This window comes from Tenrec ecaudatus, chromosome 18 (assembly GCF_050624435.1).
Source record: "Tenrec ecaudatus isolate mTenEca1 chromosome 18, mTenEca1.hap1, whole genome shotgun sequence".
NCBI classification, from domain to species: Eukaryota; Metazoa; Chordata; class Mammalia; order Afrosoricida; family Tenrecidae; genus Tenrec; species Tenrec ecaudatus.
The window spans coordinates 52,138,346-52,154,634 of record NC_134547.1 but is presented as its reverse complement, the minus strand read 5'-3'; the positions used below and the strand labels follow the sequence as shown (position 1 = coordinate 52,154,634).

The 16,289-nt window shown below is 39.4% G+C and overlaps 1 pseudogene; it reads left to right on the top strand.

Moving 5' to 3' along the window:
* Window positions 1-390: 390 nt before the first annotated feature.
* LOC142431742 (phosphoglycerate kinase 1 pseudogene) lies at window positions 391-9,552 on the top strand (annotated as a pseudogene).
* The last annotated feature ends 6,737 nt before the right edge of the window (window positions 9,553-16,289 follow it).

Here is a 16,289-nt window from a genome sequence, read left to right as displayed (position 1 = left end):
TGAATCTCCTGTGTTTGTATTCATTTGTTTTTTCCTCAGTACCCCATCATGGATGATTTAGTCAATATTTTCTTTATAGGATCAACTTTTCAACTTCTCTCCATTCTTAATCTCCCCCAAAATTGCCACTAGACATCATCCACTACACATTATTCTGATCAGCCCATATCTTGGCTCCTTTCTCCTTTTTTTTGTTTGCATCTCAAATGGAGCAGACATCTTGTTTACCAGCATCTGTAGGAAAGCGAATTCACTTATTGATTGACATTATCAAGCAGGCAGACAGACACCGTAGCAGGGAAAATTGCTTTTTTGTGTGTTGTTGTCTGCCAAACTTTAACAGAGAAAGTGATGTGCTTTTGCCAGGCAGGGCTGCTATTCAAGCAGGTAATGGGTCTTCAAGATGCTGCAGATGTTAATGGCGTTAGATCAATAATATTACTACCACAGGTAAGATGCTATTACATATATTATTAAGACATTCCTCAAAATGGAGTGACTCAAAGGACTTTGAGAATGTATGAGTAATTGATATATCATCAGCACAATAAAATGCTAATGGAAGGTTTGTCATGCAACAGGCTGTGTTTTTTTCCTTCAAGGTTCCATAAAGTGTGGTTTTGCTATAATGCATGAAACCAACCCCCAATTGCGCAATCACAATGTAATCTTCCTCCTCCTACATATGAGCCAAATCAGAAGGCAGAAGATGCTATTATTTCCCTACTTATATTTTTGTTCTTTTAAAACCTTTTATGAAATAAACCCAAGTAGCCTCATAAGCAGTCTTTATAATCTATTTTTTCTAAATATTTAATGTATTCATTAATATTGGCCTTAGTACCTTCTTTTGAGCAGAGTATAATCTTACAGGTAAGAATTATAGATTGCATATACCCCACCACCAAAAAAACCGCATTGTTTGCTAATTAATTTTAAATGTAAGATGTTCTTGCTTTTTAATCATTTTATTAGGGACTCATAAAAACTCTTATCACAATCCATACACAAATCAATTGTGGAAAGCACATATGTACACTCATTGTCCCTATCATTCTCAAAACATTTGCTCTCCACCTATGACCCTGGCATCAGCTCCTCATTTTTCTCCTCCCTCCCCATTCCCCACTCCCTCATGAACCCTTGATAATGTATAAATTATTATTTTTCATCTCTTGCACTGTCTGGCATCTCCCTTCCCCTGCTTTTCAGTTGTCCATCCTCCAGGGAGGAGGTTATATATAGCTCCCTGTAATTGGTTCCCCCTTTCCAACCCATCCCCCCTCCACCATCTCAGTATCACTATTCACACCACTGGTCCTGAAGGTATCATCCACCCTGGATTCCCTGTTTCTAGTTCCTATATGTAGTAAGATTTTCTTTTAATGGTATTGGTTAAACATGAACTACACAGTCCCAAGTGCTAAGCCATTGCTATTTGGGTGTTAGTGTTTAAATTAATCCCACCCCTCTGTGATATATTAGCAGATAATAAGAAGATAGCTATATAGCTCAATAGATGAGAGATGATGATAAATCTATATTGCATAACACTCTTGCTCAAAATTGTTGAACATCTATTCCACTCATTCTAATTGCTTTCAGTTTTTACCATGGAATGTGTTTTCAATTTTTATTTTCAATTTACCCTCCTGGTTTTTGAAGTTGACAAAATTGAAGAAGGGAAGGAAAGGGAAGAAAGAAAAAAGGAGAAAAAGAACTGGAGGAAGAGTCACAAGGAGGGAGAGAGAGGGAAAAACAGACACACAATTTAAATGAAGGCAAGCCTTCACTTCCCCGTGAATGTGGAAATACAGTCCTGGTACTGACAGTAGTATTATGGACCCCCAGGAAGAAGCTTCTACCCTAACTTACATTCAAAGTCTATTTCTAGCTCAAGCAACTTGAGCACAGTATTCCCGGTATCAATTTTAGCTTGTGCAAAATACAGCTGTCTAATTGCTAACTAAGAGAAGAAAATATATTTTTCCTTAAATTTCAGATGCTCCCCATTCGTTTCTAATCCGGTCACATCTTTATGTAGAAAGTGTATCCCTTTGTCTCTCCTAATAACTGGATGGATTTGTTATTGGAATAGAGTCCTATTATTTGAAGATTCTAAATTAGGGAGCTTCAAATACAAAAGAGCACACTGCTGGTTGTGAGCAGTGGGAAATGATTTTTCAACTTTTCTGACTCTCGCTTTATAAAATATCATTTCAGCCGAAAGCAGGAAGAAAGGGATTACTCTGAGGTTCCCTCTAAAGTTGGTTCCTGAACTTGCCCAGTTTTCTGAAATCCTGGACTAACCTGGGGATGCAGCAACTTCACTTAAGGTAAATCTACCCCCAACCCCAGTCAGCCCAAATGAAGTGCAAAGATGTCCCACCAGAAAGTAGAAACAATTCCTATCTTTACCAGTGTACATCCTCCGGTCTAACCAGATTTGTAAGGTACAATTGGGATCATTATAATGATAGAAGCATTTAGGAACTAGGGGAAAGTTGTAGGTTTCATCATTGCTACATCACATCCTGATTGGTTCGTTTCCTCGCCAAGACCCTTCTGTAAGGGGATGTCCAGTGGCCTACGAATAGGCTTTGGGTCTCTACTCTGCACTCCCCCCCTCATTCACCATGATATGATTTTTGTTCTGATGAAGCCTGATATCTGATCCCTCCAACACCTCTTGATCACACAGGCTGCTGTGTTTCTTCCATGTGGGCTTTATTGCTTCTGAGCTAGATGGCCGCTTGTTTACCTTCAAGCCTTTAAGACCCAAGATGCTATATCTTTTGATAGCCAGGTACCATCAGCTTTCTTCACCACATTTGCTTATGCACCATTTGTCTTCAGCACTCGTATTGTGGAGGTGAGCACACAATGATATGATTTTTTGTTCTTTGATGCCTGATAACTGATCCCTTCGGCACCTGGTGATCACACAGGCTGGTGTGCTTCTTCCATGTGGGCTTTGTTGCTTCTGAGCTAGATGGCCACTTGTTTACCTTTAAGCCTTTAAGACCACAGACACTATATCTTTTGATAGCCGGGCACCATCAGCTTTTTTCACCACATTTGCTTATTCACCCACTTTGTCTTCAGTGGTTGTATTGGGAAGGTGAGCATCACAGAATGCCAATTGAGTAGAATAAAGTATTCTTGCATTGAGGGAGTACTTGAATGGAGGCCCAATGTCCTTCTGCTACCTTAATACTAAACCTATAAATATAGACACATAGATCTATTTTCTCATCCTTACATATAGATGTAGTGCATGTGTACATGCCTTTATCTAGACCTCTATAATTGCCCTTTGCCTTCTAGTTCTTTCCTCTATTTCTTTTGACTTTCCTCTTGTCCCACTCTCATGCTCAGTCTTCATCTGGGTTTCAGTAATTCCTCTTGGCTACATTATCCCTGATCATCCCCTACCAGGCCTCCTACACCCTCCTAACCACTGATTTGGATCACTTGTTGTTCTCCTTTTCCTGGGTTTGTTAACACTACTACCTTTCCTCCCACCTGGAAACACAGGGAATCCAGGATGGATGATCCCTTCATGATCATTGTTGTGAGTGGCGATACTGGGAGTGTGGAGAGAGGGCATATTGGAAAGGGGGAACCGATTACAAGGATCTGCAGGTGACCTACTTCCTGAGGGATGGACAACAGAAAAGTGGGTGAAGGTAGAAATCGGACAGGGAAAGATATGACAAAATAATTTATAAATTATCAAGGGTTCATGAGTGAGGGGCAAGTGGGGAGGGAGGGGAACAAATGCAGACCTGATGCCAGGGGCTTAAGTGGAAAGCAAATGTTTTGAGAATGATGAGGGCAATGAATGTATAAATGTGCTTTACACAATTGATGTATGTATGAATTGTGATGAGTGGTATGAGCCCCTAACAAAATGATTTAAAAATAAAGAAACCAAACTTGACCAATGGTTACCATAGGGGAAGGGGAAAGGGTTGTGGACCTGGAGAATGTTCTGTTGTGTACATTTTGGCCACAATTAGAAAAAGTTACACGTATAACAATGATTACATGGAAGAAAATATTCTAGAATTGAATATGACAATTGCACAACTCTTCCCACTATGACTGGATTACTGAATTATGTGACATGTGATAAAGTGCTAATAAAGCTGTTAAAAACAACAACAACAAAAAGAAAGTAGAAACAAATACTTTCAGAGACAACGAGATCAGATCAAAGGGATATTACTAAATGTGAAAAGGGAAAAGTAAAGGACAGGCGGCATTAAGGTTACATTAAGATGCTAACTGAATGCTAAATTCCAAGTTCAATTTAAGATCTTAGACCAAAGGTCTAATGCTTACTTCTAACAAATCAGCCACTGGAAACCTTACGGAGCCCCTGAATTTGCTAACTCAAAGACAAGTCTTTATTTTTATTTTTATTGAATCATCAGTAAAAAGAGCCCAATTGAAGAGATGACCAATTAAAGTGACGAGGAATTCCAGGAAATCCCATATATTTTCTTTGGGACCACTAGAGCAGATTAGCCTGGTATTCAAGGTCAGAGGTAACAGCCATGCTCTTTGCATGTCTGTCTGCAACTATTTGTTTCCATATCTTTGTCATCTGAGTCTGTGCCAAATTCCTCCTGGGTAGAGGTAGAAAAAATACAATGAAAATAAGGACCAAAATTACAGAACTTAATCATGATTAAAGTTGGGAGAAAGAGTATTCATATGCTATCAAGAAAAGATTTAAGAATAGAGTTTAGTGTTTAACAGACATTACTTTGAGACCATTGTCAGGCAAGGCCAACAGGAAAACAGGATGGTACGCATAGCTCTGGCAATAAAATAAATAGACCAATATCCTGAAGGGAAGGAGGCGAGGGTGGTGGGGTGGGAGGGTTAAGGCACAGAGGTAATTTAATTATGTTTAAAAAATGATTCCAAGGATTTAAAATTACTTGAAAGATAGCATGCTACTACTACTACTACTCTTAAAATAAGTTCCTTAAGTACCTGCAAGTGCGCAAAGAACTGACAATGATAGTGTATTTAATTTCAAAGATTGAATAATCTTTGTCATGGGATTGAATAATGTGCCTGGTTGTGAAAGGTAAAATCAAGCAATTAAGGTCATCTTCTGTCTGCATGTGCGGAGCTGGCTTTAGAACGCTCCACGACTGACACCAAAACGAAGGACTTTATATTACATTTCACGTGATCCACCTAAAATGGGCCCATCTTTACTAGTTTGGAGAACAATGATTTGAAAAGCTGAAGATCGTTTAGGCAAGTCAATGAATATTGCAGCCTAAGGATCTATTCAAAGGCCAAGATGTCATTTGTACTTAACAAAAATAACATTATTAAATACCTTCAATGTATCTTATAAATTAATATGTATTGCTTATTTCTGGAAAGGAATTTAAAATAGGGCTAGGGAAATGAGTATTTCCTGTCCTCAGCACTCCAATGGGACCGTTTGGGAGCCAATAATCCAGTTAACTGTTTGTAATTATTAAGTGTGTCCAAGGACAATTGCCATTTCACACAATTGCTCTCTTTATGCTATCTTCTAAATGTTGCTAGTCTCATTACTTTAATTATTTTTTGTAATTGATTCCTAAATTTTACTATTAGGTAATTTAATTAATGATTCCATTGATAACTCCATGTTGTGAAAGTATTTTAAGGCAACCTTTGAGTTTTGGAAATCCACACCAGCTTAGAATTTGGGGGGTGAATAATTATGAAGTGTGCAGTCAAGTGAACAAGAATGACCCTTAGGGATGTCCTGTTATTGTAAAGTAGATAGCACTAACAGAACTCTGAGCATTGATCAAGTGGAACAGTTCTCTAGTGATTAAGGCATCCATGAAGATAATTCTCAATCCCTCTTCTGATAGCCAAGATAATTACAGTCCAAGAGTGATTCTGACAGTTAATTAGCTTCTTCTTGGAAGTATGTTTATATCTGGGAAAGATCAGTTGCAGCCATTGTTTTGTTGTTGTTGTTTTTTCAAAGAAGGCACCTTTATCATGGCATTCCCTGGCTGAAACCTTTCCCGTGAATTCCCATTGCCCCACATGTGAAGTTCTAAAGGCTTTGTTTCGCTACAAGGCTCTGCCCAGTCTAGTTCCTGCTTACCACTCTATATGGATGCTTGTTTTCTGCTGTCTCGTTATAGATGCTTTCAATTCTTCATTCACAACCAACATCCTTCCTATCATAGAACATCTATCCTAATGTTGCTTTTGCCTGGAAAGCCCGAATCTCCCATCTCACTAGGCTAACTTGTCTATCCTTTCATTCCAAGTCATTCTTGGTCATTTAGATAATGTCATCTACATTTCTTCATTAATCACTTCAGAGCACCGTGCATACCTCATTCATCACAATTATAGTTAAAACTTGGAATTTACATAAATGAATATTTAGTTAATATTTGTCTGCCCCATTAGACTGCAATTTTCATTGGGGTGGGGTAGGGAATATATCTACTTTTATTTGCCAGTGGTCAATGTGTTCAATCATTTATCATAGGACATAATTGTGTGAGTTTATAAATAATCTGTTTTTGAACATTCCAAGAATCTTAGAGAATAAACAATATACCCTGGTTGAATAGAAGGTTAACACAATATATGTGCTTTAAAAGACAGACACAAGTATGTTCAAATTATGCTGATTCAATTTCATAATTTTCTCATTTGTGTAATAGGCATATAATGATATGAAAAAATTTTGAGGATGAAATGGGCTAATTTTGTCACTGTGGATCACCCAAATTTATCTACTTAAAAACGTTCTGTGAAACAAAATTGATGATTCGCTTAACAAACAATGAAATCACAATCTAAAAATTCTACTACTTTGATTCATATACATGATAGACTATTGCTTATTATATCCTCATTATAATGCTGACACTGCTGTCATATGTTAACTTCTGATATTCTGGTCTCTTTACCTGAATTGAGTCCCTCGATTCCACTGTGTCCCCATGACCCCCTCCTTTTATCTGAGTGACTCTTTCTAGACACTCACTTATCAAGCTCAGTGCTGTTTGCAGCTTCTCTTGTTTGAGCAACTACAATTCGAGTCATTGAGCAGTCACTGAAGACATTGGAGACATGGTGAATCAGAACCATATCGAACACATTTCTATAACCTGCAGGGACCCAGATTTAAAATGGTAAACTACAGATCCAACCAAACTCACTGTCATTGAGTGGATTTCGACTCCTAGTGACCCAATAGGACCGGGTCCCCTGGATCCTCTGGTGGTTTCAACAGCTCACCTTGAGATTAGCAGCCCAATGAGTAACCACCATGTTCCTCCAAATTACAAGTGAGCAAAAATTGACCTGGGAATCTGATGTGGTAGCTTGAACTAGAGTGTGCTCTGAATAGTAAACCCAGGTGTGAGGATGGTAGAATTTGCAATTCATTGTTTTACAAATGATGCTCTGATACTTTGGAAATGGACTAAAAATGTTACTTTTCAAAAATTTGCTAAGATAGAATTATCTTCTATATGAACCCCAAACTATGTTATTTTGAATACTGTGCTGTCATTCATTTCACTTATAATTCATACAAAGTACAAAGCAATAGTGGAGGCTTTCAAAATGGATTTTTTTAATGGAATGAAAAAGGAAATATTAGCTAATCAATTAATTGTACCAGAAACTTGTTTATTTAGAACCATAAATCATTTCAACATCCACTAGATGTGCAAAATATTTTATACCCACTATATGCAAATGTTCATTTTAAGAATGAGATTCAAAGATGATATGTACTTGCATAAATAACATGGTTAATAAATTATAAAACTATTGATTTTTCAGTTGTTTCTTTGGACTCAAATGCCACTTCAAGGAAGGCAGAAAATCTGTTAAGTCCCAAGGATATTAAACATGTTGTAAGAAACATATACTTAATGATATGTTATTGCATGGATTCACTAATTTATATATTTTCTATTGTTATTAGAGATCATCACGAAAAATAGTATCAGAAAGCATCACAGCTTCCAAAATTTAATAAATAGTTTTTGATTCACTTTACTGTTTAAAAATTATTAGCTTAAAATCCACCTTTTTAATAATTAGTGTGACTGTTTAAATTTTCTTAAATAGTTTAAACAAAATATATTTTTGGTCCTGCTTCTGGGCGCTGCCGCTGCCTAGCTCCCAGCCACTCGCCACTGCTGTATTGCCAAGATATCTCTTTCTAACAAGCTTACGCTGGACAAGCTGGACGTGAAAGGGAAGCGTGTGGTCATGAGGGTGGACTTTAATGTTCCTATGAAGAATAACCAGATAACAAACAACCAGAGGATCAAGGCTGCCATCCCAAGCATCAAGTTCTGCTTGGACAATGGAGCCAAGTCAGTTGTTCTTATGAGCCACCTGGGCCACCCCGGTGGCATCTCCATGCCTGACAAATACTCCTTAGAGCCTGTTGCTGTAGAACTGCGATCTTTGCTGGGCAAGGATGTCCTTTTTTTGAAGGACTGCGTGGGCCCGGAGGTGGAGAAAGCCTGTGCTGACCCAGCGGCTGGGTCTGTCATCCAGCTGGAGAACCTCCGCTTCCATGTAGAGGAGGAAGGGAAGGGGGAAGATGCTTCTGGGAACAAGGTGAAAGCCAAGCCAGCCGACGTGGAAGCCTTCCAGGCTTCCCTTTCCAAGCTCGGGGATGTCTATGTGTACGATGCTTTCGGCACTGCTCACCGATCTCGCAGTTCCATGGTGGGAGTGAATCTGCCACAGAAGGCTGGTGGTTTCTTGATGAAGAAGGAGCTGAATTATTTTTCCAAGGCCTTGGAGAGCCCAGAAAAACCCTTCCTGGCTATCCTGGGCGGAGCTAAAGTTGCAGATAAGATCCAACTGATCAATAATATGCTGGATAAAGTTAATGAGATGATTATTGGCGGTGGAATGGCTTTTACCTTCCTTAAAGTGCTCAATAACATGGAGATTGGCACTTCTCTGTTTGATGAAGAGGGAGCGAAGATTGTCAAGGACCTAATGTCCAAAGCGGAGAAGAATGGTGTGAAGATTACCTTACCTGTTGACTTTGTCACTGCGGACAAGTTTGATGAGAATGCCAAGACTGGCCAAGCCACTGTGACCTCCGGCATACCTGCTGGATGGATGGGCTTGGACTGTGGTCCTGAGAGCAGCAAGAAGTATGCTGAGGCTGTTGGTCGTGCTAAGCAGATTGTGTGGAATGGACCGGTGGGGATATTTGAATGGGAAGCTTTTGCCTGGGGAACAAAAGCTCTCATGGATGAGGTGGTCAAAGCCACTTCCAGGGGCTGCATCACCATCATAGGTGGTGGAGACACTGCCACTTGCTGTGCCAAATGGAACACTGAGGACAAAGTCAGCCATGTGAGCACTGGGGGTGGTGCTAGTCTGGAGCTCCTGGAAGGTAAAGTCCTTCCTGGGGTGGATGCTCTCAGCAGTGTTTAGTGTTCACCGGCCCTTGGTTCCTGTGCAGTCCTGGCAACTGAGTGCTTTCTTTCATATCTCCACTTGGTATTAGCGAAAATTGTCTCCTATATCAAGAGATGAAGCACCAGGAACCGATAACTGATGCACAGAAACTTGGCTCATCTTTACCACACCTTGGCTTTTCCCACATTGTTCAAGTTCCATTTAAATTTGTAGTGGCTAACCTGTTGTGCTTTCTAGGTGTGTATATATGTTTTGCCGCTTAAAGTAGGCTGTGTTAGTCCTCTTGAAGCAGCTTACTCCGGCTAGCTATGCTACCGTTTCATTACTGGCATGGAAAGATGATGAAGTTCCAGTGTTAGGTAGGGGAACAAGTCAATGATCTGTTAAACAATAAAATTGTCCATTTAATCTGGGGAAAAAAAACAAAATATATTTTTAATAACTAATTGCATTAATTAAACATTTCATTGAAAGCTTTTCTTTGAATTTCAACACCTCTCTTTTTATCATTTTAAGTTGAGTTAGCTGAACGAAACCAAGTCAGTCATCAGACTGTTTCTTTATGTTTTTATTTTTCCACCTGTGTACCTCATTATACATATGCCAAAATGATATTCAAAAATATTCTGGAAAATGAGGTAATCTCAACACAGTTCTGCTAGTTCTAAAACTGCTTCATATTTTCTAAATAAGTCCTTTAAACACCATAAGGTGTAATTATTTACTCTTTTAAAGGATCTTATGTGATAGTCCCATTGCTGTTTTTATAAGCACATTGTATGCAATCTACATCTTTCCAAGTCAAAGATTAAATAATAGAAGAAACTTACTCTGGGCTATAAAAGTAACTTTGATAAAATAGGATTAAGGCCTAGTCTTTACTTTAGTAAAGTCCCTGAAGGAAACTGGGAATTCCTGAAGCTGGATAGGTTAACTAACTGAGAATCAGTTCATGTATCTAGAAGATATAGGGAGGGAAATTATTATGACTATATTTTTAAATGATCTTCTACCCAAAATGGTCAGATATTTTTAAGATTAATTTTGATGATACCTAATAAGTTGCCAAGGCTAACATGTTACTTAGAATTAACATGTATGAAAAATTTATATGTGACTTGGGTTGCTAAAATTGTTATATATGAGTTATGTTGATATTGAGGTATTGAAGATATTTTAGTTGAAACAGAAAAAAACAATTGGAAGGTAAAAATGACCTTCCTGTGTCTATGTGATAAACTTCCCATTTTCTAGTTCTGACACCTGGAATGTCCCAAAGTGGGAAAAAATTAATTTAAATCAAATTAGTAAGGTACAGCTTACAAATAAAGCAATATAAATGCTTACTTTTAAAAGAAATCTTCTAAATTTGAATATTTGATCAAGGTCATGTGCTAGAGATTTTGAGAATGTATTCACATATGTTCAGAACTTTCCCCACCTATCCTTCATTGTAACCATAGTGCAATTTAGAAAGTGAATCTTTTAGAAATACAGCAAGGAAATCTTAAGCATTCAGAAAGATGAGCAGAAAAAATTATGTAAGTGTAAACAGGTAAGACAAACTCTACCAGCCAACTAGAAATCTCTTGTCTATTCCATCTTGATCTATCTAAATCCTACTTGTGTGAACAGATGTTTGCAAGTACAATGATGGATTGAAGGCAGACTGAGGATTACTTCTTGGTATCATGAATCAAGTAAGTTAAACAACATGATGGACATCATATGGAAAGAAGAGGAGAAACAAGTATTTTGCAACGAACAATGAGTCTTTTATTTTCCACTATGGAGAAATGGTCTTGGGTGGGAGGCATTTGTTAGGTACTAAACTATTCATGAAGAAAGCCAATACCTTTCAATTTTCCCATTTAGAAACTTGACAGATGTGGTCAAAAAGCCAATATGCAGTGCTCTTTTATGAACATGAAACATCAAATTAAATGTATGCTACAAGCCTGCAATGATAGAATATTATCTGCCTCAGACCTACGAAACCTGATCCATTGCCATACCCAACCCCAGAGTGTAATGTAACTCATAGATTATGTGCACATAAATTGGGCTCTGAAGTCTTTAATTTGAAAATCTTTGGAAATCAATCGACTCGAGCGATCCTCTCTTACGTGTCCCTTCTACAAACGTATACTTCCTAACCAGTAGTTACTAAGGCTGCGTTATGAACTGCTTTACCTTTAAGAAGAAATTACATGACCATTCGCTTTCAATGTCACCTGGATGTGCTTCCCATTCATCCTATAAAGTAACTAACAGCAGATGCTTATTTGAAGTCTCGTAAGAGTCAAGAGTTTTTCTTATGTACTTTTCTCTGAAATGTGCTTTCCTTCAAATGAATATGATGCCTGGTTTGGGATATTGAAACCATGTTAAGGTTAATAGTAAGCTCTTGGGAGGAGACCACTAGGCGATGGTGCTAAGTTTCTAACTAAAACTACAGAATGGAATATTTTATTAATTCCTGTATGTGGAATGATATTAGCTGTAGTCTTCAGAATTCATAAGCCTTGGTATGCATTATACAATACCTCCCATGAAATTTCCTATGCAAAACTCCCTTAAAATTAATGCTGCAAGGACACGGCGTCATAAAAGTGATGCACTCATCGGCTCATAAAGAGCAGTTGTGTTCATGGCTACCAGGGAGTTTCCAGGGCATCACTTAAGATACTGTATCTGAAGGCATTTTCTTCCTGCGGGGGTGTACAGCATACCAGATGCTAATATTCTCCTGGCATATATTAATTTTCCTCTCCAGATCAATAAGTTCCCTCACTGTAGGATGCTATATCCATGGTCTAGTACCAATTCTAGAAAGTCATTCAACAACGACTCAACATAATGTTAGACCAGTGGTTCTCAACCTTCCTCATGCTGTGACCCTTTCATACAGTTCCTCATGTGGTGGTGACCCCCCCCCCCCAACCAAAAATTATTTCCGTTGCTTCTTCATCACTGTCATTTTGTGACTGTTATGAGTCAGGCAACCCCTGTGAAAGGGTCATTCGACCCCCAAAGGGGTTGTGACCCACAGGTTGAGAACCACTAATTTAGTCCTTCACCAACAATCACAGTTGCAATCCTTCCAGGAGGCTAAAGTAACTACAACTCCACAGCCCTCAACCCCACTTCTGGACTCCACTCCCCATCCAGGAAATGAGAAAGGGCATTTGGGTGCCTAACTGTAGCTGTGATCAGCAGCGCTGAAAATTCACGTTTGGTTGACCAAAGGTGACCTTCAGTCATAGGATTATTTATTGGACACATATTAATGAAAACTTACAATCCGTCAAGTACTGTGCTTGCAAGACTCTGTGCATGGGTGACATAAAACTGAGAAGGCCTTGGGATCAGTTACCAGGCATCAAAGAACAAAAAATCATATCATTGACTGCACACCTCTATGATAGGATCACTGAAGACAAATGGGTGCATAAGCAAATGTGGTGAAGAAAGCTGATGGTGCCCGGCTATCAAAAGAGATAGTGTCTGGAGTCTTAAAGGCTTGAAGGTGAACAAGCGGACATCTAGCTCAGAAGCAAAAAAGCCCACATGGAAGAAGCACACCGGCCAGTGCGATCACGAGGTGCCAAGGTACCAGGTATAAGGCATCATGCAAAAAAAAAAAGATATAAGTGTGTGTATGTATGTGTATATGTGTGTATATGTATATATGTATATGTATTTATGTATATATATGCCATATTAAATGAAGGGGGGAGTGCAGAGTGGAAACTCAAGGCCCAAGTGTCGGCCAATGGAGATCCCCTCATAGAAGGGTTTAGGAGAGGAGATGGGTTAATTAGGGTGCGAGGTAGTACCGATGAAGAACACAGCTTTCCCCCAGATCCTGGATGCTTCCTCCCCCCAACTACCATGATCCGAATTCTACCTTGCATGGCTGGATAGGACAGAGGCTGTACACTGGTACATATGAGGGCTGGAGGTACAGGGAATCCAGGGTGGATGATACCTTCAGGACCAAGGGTGTGAGGGACGATGCTGGGAGAGTGGGTTGGAAAGGGGGAACTGATTGCAAGGATCCACATGTGACCTCTTCCCTGGGAGAGGGACAGCAGAGAAAGGGGGAAGGGAGACTCCGGATAGGGCAAGATATGACAAAATAACGATGTATAAATTACCAAGGGCACATGAGGGAGGGGGGAAAGGGGAGGGAGGGGAAAAAAAAGAGGACCTGATGCAAGGGGCTTAAGTGGAGAGCAAATGCCTTGAGAATGATTGGGGCAGGGAATGTATGGATGTGCTTTACACAATTGATGTATGTATATGTGTGGATTGTGATAAGAGTTGTATGAGTCCCTAATAAAATGTAAAAAAAGAAAAAAAAACTGAGAAGGCCTCGCTTCATGAAGCAGACACTCTAAAGTTGATCCATATGGGTGTCTCTTGGAAACTGGCAACTGCTGTATACATTCATATCCTGTCCTTCATTTTCCTGCTTCCTCTTTGAGAATAAGAGACTCCCCAGAAGGAAAAACAAAAAGTCCTATGCCCCATATTTCTTGTAGATACTAATTTATTATGTATGTGCGTGCTGTGCATTTTGTAAAAGTGTGCCTAGTACTTTGTCTTCTAGTCCTATTGACTATTGGTGCTGAATAGTGAACATTGATTTCTCGTGGGGACATGGGATCAGTGAATATATTCGCCATCTACTTTTTCAGTGTAAGACAGGCCCTCATATCGCATGCTGGCTTTTTCTACTGTGCATCTGAAAATAGAGATGGGCAAGAGATTATTGAGAGGAAAAGTCAGGCTAGAGCTCTGAGCAGAGGTAATGTCATTCATTCCAACTCCTAACTTATCTTTTTGTGACTCTATGGCTCACTTTCCCAGGGTTGTCCCTGCAACGGTCTGCCCCGGAATGGTCGACTGGGAAGACAGGGCTCTTTCTCTCTTTAATGACATGGCCCTTAGAGTCTGATTTTAAAAATTCAAAAACCAAACTCCCTGCCGTCAAGTGGGGCCTGACTCAAAGTAGCACAAATATTTAATAAAAGATTCAGATGAATTTTCTCAGGAGATTTCAAGTTTCTTTCCTTACTTTAAGCATTTATTCTTCTTAGCAACATCACAGGAGCAGTATTGTCCAACAGATACTCAAAATTACAGCATGCATCTTCAAAATTACTTGGTGACTTGGTGCAAACATATGTAATGTTAACATTACTCATGGGATATCACTGCTTATGCGAAATGAATCTTTGACAAAAGATGTTTACATGTGTTTTATTGACCAAGCAAAGGGATTCAACTGTTTACATAAATAATGGATGGGAATTCCAGAACACTGAATTGTGCTCAGGAGATACCTGTACAGAGACAAAAGCAATAAGCACAAAACATAATTTTCACACAGAACATGTGAATCCGACATGATTTAAAATCGAGAAGAATGTGTATCAAGATTGTATCTTCTAAGCATACTTATTCAATCTCACACCGAGCAGCTATTTGGAGAAACTGGACTACAAGAACAGGAGTGTAGCATCAGGATTGGAGCAAGACTTATTGTGGGGAAAAAAGATTTCTCCCAAGTTGTCTCCCCCAAATACACGCCACACTTAGCTGCTTGCTCTGGAAGGCTGATAACCCATAGGGAGAATAACCCCTGACCTACTTCTGTTGACCTCCGAGTGAATAGTCATTCTCTACATGTAGCAAGCAGCTAAGATTGGGCTATATTTGGGGGAGCCAACCTGGGAGAAGTCTTTCTGTTTCCCACAACTCATCGATATCTTCTAATATACACGTGCACAACCTTACTCTCTGAAACTGAAGAAGACTTGAAGAGCGAGCTTACTGATAAAGATCAAGGATCACAGCATTCAGAAGAGAGAACACCATCAAATCAAAAACCCTCACGTCTGACTCCAAAAGCATCATCATGATAAATGGAGGGGAACAAAAGATCACCACTGATATTATTTTATTGATGATAACCACCCTCAATGCTAGGATCACAGAAGTCAGAAAATCCAAGGCTGGGGCACATTGGGAAAAGATGCAGCAGAAGAGCTCCTTAGAGTGTCGAAAAGCAAAGATGGCGCTTTGAGGACTAAGAGTACCCGAGTCAGTCATAGTAGTTTCCATCAGCTCATCTGCATGTGAATGCTGAACAATGAACGAAGAAGAGTGGAGAAGAATTGATGCCTTTGAATTACGGTGATGGAGAAGACTATTGAATATACCATGGACTTCCAGAAGAGGGAAAAATTCTGGCTTGGAAAAAGTAAATGCAGGATGCTCCTTGGAAGCAAAGGGATCAAGACATTATCTCACATACTTTGAAAAATGTACCAGGAGGGATGAGTCAGGAGATGAAAATTATGCTTGGTCAAATAGAGGAGAGGAGAAAATTGAGGAAGATCTTGAAGATTGACACAGCGACTGCAACAATGTGCTCAAACACAGCAATGATCACCAGAATGGCCTAGGACAGAAAAGTGATGCATTCTCTTCGACCATGTGTCAGTGTTAGAGAGGGTTGATCAGAGGAACAAATTCAGGGACACTCATGTATGTATAAGAAAGAGCTGTATATCAAAGAGTACTTTTATGTTAAGAAAACATCCAGCCTAGTTCAGATCAAGTCCCTAAGTCCGATATTAGCCCATACTAGTCTATAAATTTCAGACTCACGCAGCACATGCAATAATGCTGAATTTAGGAAGATCACAGCCTGGTGGGTGGAAAATCTTGTGGATCCAGTGGTGACGGAAGCATCTCCAGGGCTCTGGCTGCCATCAGCATGGCTCCATTTGGAATGTGAAGCAGAGAGAGAGAAAGAG